Raw genomic sequence first — 5,197 nt, 5'->3', positions numbered from 1 at the left:
TAATTTTTACTAAATTTATTTTTATCAAATAAACTTTGTTAAAAGGTTGGATCGATTGGACCATTACTCGAGCATGAGGATAACTTGGTTTGGCTCATTGAACCGTTTGGAGAGTTGGCTCATTTTGAACTGCCTCGAATCGGGCAGTTTTGAGAGTGTCGACAGTGAAAATTGGAAGCTGGAAATTGGAGTGAAGGAAAAAGAAAGTGTCAGAGTCGGCAGTGGAGATGAAGAAGCGTATCCCATGCGCTTTGGTGGCAAAAATTTAAAAATTATTAATTAATTATTTTAAAAATATGGAGGCAATTATTAGTCAAGTGTGGGGTTATTAGTTTTTGGATTTCGCTTTTTAATGATACCCTGGGATTTCCTTTGTTAATCATACCTTGACGATGGAGGATTGAGGTAATTGTGAGATTTTATTTCTCCTATCCCACAATTATAGCAAAAAATATTTATGTTATGATTTAATTTGATTATTATTTTTTAAAATAAAAATCACTATAAGAAATTAAAATATTAATTATTAAATATTTTTAATTATGTTTATGTAACATTTTTTCTAGCATGCTGTGTTTATTTTGCATACTTGTGTTGATCTTTTTTAATTTATTTAACACTATTTTTTATATAAGTGTTATTATATGTATACATGTAAAATATTTTTATTTAATTATTACACACCGGTTCAACCATTGAACCATAAAAATCATGATTCATTAATATTTTTGATTTAATGTTCGGTCTAATTTTTAAAATACTGTTTTTAATAAATATTCCCTCCGATAAAAAATGTAAAGTATTTTTAATCGAATCTCACCCACAGTAAAACAGTTACCTACTTTCAAACTAATTCTATTTTTTCATATTCACTCCTATTAAACACCCTATAATAAATATAAAGTCATTATCAATAGGGACATTTTTGAAAAAAAAATAATGATTATACTTCAAAAGACTAAAAATGCTTTACATTTTTAAACATCCAGCTTCTCAAAAAATGCTTTATATTTTTGAATGGAGAGAATAAATTTTTGACAAATTGAAAACCAAACACATACTTTATCTATGACTATGATAGTAATGTGAAATTTTTTTTATGCTTAATTATTAGGGTTAAAGTTCAATTTCACCACTGTACTTATTTTTAAGGAGCGTTGGGCACTTTATACTTTTAAGTGGAGAAATTTTACCTCTAAACTATTTTTTAGTGGAGCAAAACCCTCTTTCATTAATCAACTGTTAATTTTTTTTGTTTTTTACTAACATGGCATATGTATTGAGCCCATGCACCATGACCTATAAAACTTTGATCATATCCTTTAATACTAATTTGCCCCTGAATTCTTTCTTTAGGAGCGCTAAGTACCCTAAAATTTTTTTCTCAGAAAGCTAGGCACCCTAAAGTCTGATTAAAATAAAATTTAATAAATATTATTAAAATATTAAGTATTTTAATATTTAATAATTTAAATATTACTATTTAAAATATTATACCACCCAATTTAATATTTTAATATTTTACAATTTTGTATTGAAAATGAAGTGAATGAACCTCCATGTTAATGAAGGGATTTTTTTTTCTCATCTCTCCATTTTTCTCTTGTTAAGTACTCCCTCCATCTCAAATTATAAGATATTTTTAAACAAAATCTCACATGCTAATAAATCTCATTAAATACACTTAATAACCTTATCTTTTCAAAATAAAAATATAAATTTTTAAAATACTCATCATTTAATATATTAAAAGAGAAGGATGAAAATTAATTATAGAAAGAGAAAGGGTAAATTTAAAATTGATACATTTAATGAAACCTTAATATATTTAAAGCATCTTATATTTTGGGATGGAGAAACTCTTTCAAAAGTGCCCTACAATTTGGGATGGAGGGAGTAATTTTTTTTGTAGCATATTAATAGAATAAGCGATATCTTTTAAATAAATATTTTTGTTGTCATATTGTTGGTCATAATTTGTCATGTTTATGATTTTATATTAATACTATAAGGTGTAGAAAGTATTAAATTTGGATAATGCAATATTTTAGAAGAAGAGCATTAGTTGACTAAAAAAAATTAAGAAACTTAACCAACATTAAAAATATAAAAAATTTCCAACGTGCACGAAAGGCATAACAATTTAAATACTGTATCAGAGAGAAGATTAAAGATCAATATATAAAATATAAAAAGTCATCTATAAATTTATAAAATGCTAGAAAAAATAATATTTAAATGTAAAAAATTAAATTGAGTGGTGTAATGTTTTAAATAATAATATTTAAATTATTTAATATTAAAATGCTTAATATTTTAATAATATTTATTCAATTTTATTTTAACAAGACTTCACTCCAAGAAAAAAACTTTAGGATGTTTAGCGCTCCTAAAAAATATATTTAAGAACAAATTAATATCAAAGGACATGCCAGGTGTTACCTATCACCGTACATGGTCCCCATGCACATGTTAGCATAAAATAAAAAAATATTAATGATTAATTAGTGGAAAGGGGTTTTTGCTTCTTTAAAAAATAATTCAAAAATAAAATTATCTTACTCAAGAGTATAGGGTGTCAAATATTTTTAAAAAAATAAGTACAAAAATAAAATCAAACTTTAATCCTAATTATTATTTTATGTGGGCAAAATATTGATCTGGATATCTAGGGTTTTCTTTCTTCTTTTTTTCATTTTCCTTTTTGAACTCTCACGTTGGATCTGCTGAAATTTCTTTCACATCCTTGATCTGGGTATTGTTCACCTGTAACACGAAGATACAATCTTTTTAAGCCAAATCATATACCCAAAAGCTCAAACCTGAGAATTTTCAAGTAAAAAGAGTCAAGATTCGAGCTAGCTTGCTTACCCCATCTCTGAGTTCTTGCTTTGAAAACCCTTGATGGGTTTCTATGATTTGATTCAGAATATATAGATAATCTGAACGATTTGCACTATTTTCCTTGGAACCAGTCAATCACAAAAAAAAAAAAGTAAGAGCTTTCAGTAGAGAGAGGAGACAATTCCAAGCTCTGCTTCAACGTCGATGGCCGAAAGGTCCTGCGAATTAAGAGCTTGAGGGGGAGAGAGAGTGGGGAGGAGAGAGGGAGACGGAGGGAGGGGAGAGAGGGCAAATGGGGATGCCACTTCAGCAAAGCATGGATCCCATTAACGACACCGTTAAAGCATGTGACGGTGGGACAAGGGACAAAGAAATTTCGAGCGTTATATACAGAACACACACACAAATTTTTCGAAAGGAAAAATATCAATTAAAGGTCATTAGAAAAAAATTTATATCAATCGAATATTATGTATATATTTATTTAAATTTTAATAATAATTTATTTTAAATTAATAATATAGTTCGTTTGAATTTTTTTTCATTCAAATTTTAGTAATAAATAATTCTTAATTGATATAAATTTTTTTAAATGATCTTTCACCATTATATTCCCTTTTTGAAAAACTACCTTTATTTATTTAAAAAAATATATAATTCATGAGGTAAATTTTTTATCAATAAATATTTATTCAAGTTTTAATAATAATTTATTTTAAATTAATAATATAGTTCATTTGAACCTTTTTTCATTCAAATTTTAACAATAAATAATTCTTAATTGATATAAATTTATTTCAATGATCTTTTACCACTATTTTCCCTTTTTGAAAAACTACCTTTATTTATTTAAAAAATATATAATTCATGAGGTAACAATTTTTTTTAGAAAACGTTACCTCATGAATTTTTTAAGAAAAATTAAATATACTAGTGGTTGAGGAATAAGACGCTTCCTCTTGGTTATTCAAAAATAATAACAATTCAAGGGAGAGGAAACACTACTGTTTAGTACCTGTTTTTATAGCATTTCATTAATTCATGAAACTTTATAAAAAAATGATAATAAAATATCTTTGACTTATATAAATAATAATTTAATTTTTTAAAATGTCATAATTTTATTGAAGTTGTTAGGGATTTCTGAGTTAATAAATTTTAAATTAAAAAGACTATTTTACCATTATTGACAAGTTGTCATTTTTTATGCAATCTTATGATTTTTTAAATAAAATTTATTATTCTTTAAACACAAGTTGTGATTAGAACTTATTATTTTGAGAACCTGTTTTTCAATAACAAAAATTACCCCTAACAAATTATAATTTTTTGTTCAACTCTTGTGATTTAAAAAATAAAGATCGGTATGCTTTAAGCAAAAGTTATGATTTGGGTTTATTATTTTGATACACAAATTACAATTGACAAGTTGTTTTTTTTATTTAATTCTTGTGATTCATAAAATAAAAGTTATTATGAGAGCTTGTTATTTTTAATAAGAGTAAAATAATCTTTTCACTTTAAAATTTATTAACAAAAATTTTTTTAGGAACTTAAGTGGAATTATAGTATTTTGAAGAACTAAATTGTCATTTAGATAATTTAGGAGATTTTATTGTTATTTTCTCAACTTTATATGAGTTTTTAATTTTTTTTTTAATTGAAAGGAGGCTAAACTAGTCCATGTAAGGGATTGAACCCACCACCTCTTGTATACAAGGATATCACCTTGCCATTAGGGCAATGCACCAAGTGCTTTTATATGAGATTTTAGATAGCATCAAGACTATGTTATTTTATAAACTTCTTGAAATTAAATTTTAAAATGATACAAATTTTCTTTTTTTTGGTAGTAGTAGTAATCATAAGGAATGAGCAGCTTTCTCAGACTCCATCGATGCAATGGGAATGATCGCTAATACTAATTAATTATTTATATATAATATAAAAACTCCAACAAAATAAATTATTTTTGTAGTAATAAATAATGTGGCTCATTTTTCAATCTTCGTCTAACGATACACAGTACCCATACTAATTTTTGTAAAAGTCAAATTCACGAAAACTCCAACCCGGCTGCTTATGCTTGCTTTACGTAGATGATTTGGTTTTTCCATACAGATCCTTCCGACAATAGTCAGCTTGTGAAGGCAGTTCCAAATTTTGCATATGTCAACACTATTTGTATGAAATTTGCAAGATATTGAAAATCCAATCAGTTAAGATACAAGTTCAAGAGTCATCAAAATTATAATTAAGTTATGATTAAATTGGTTATCAACAAAATATTTTATTAAACTGATCAAGATATTAGTTTAACATATTATTTACCGGTTCAACTAAATAGATTGAT

The sequence above is a fragment of the Prosopis cineraria genome, unplaced genomic scaffold, assembly GCF_029017545.1.
Source record: "Prosopis cineraria cultivar Desert tree isolate PC_DT_omini unplaced genomic scaffold, ASM2901754v1 PC5, whole genome shotgun sequence".
NCBI classification, from domain to species: Eukaryota; Viridiplantae; Streptophyta; class Magnoliopsida; order Fabales; family Fabaceae; genus Prosopis; species Prosopis cineraria.
This window is presented reverse-complemented; position numbering follows the sequence as displayed.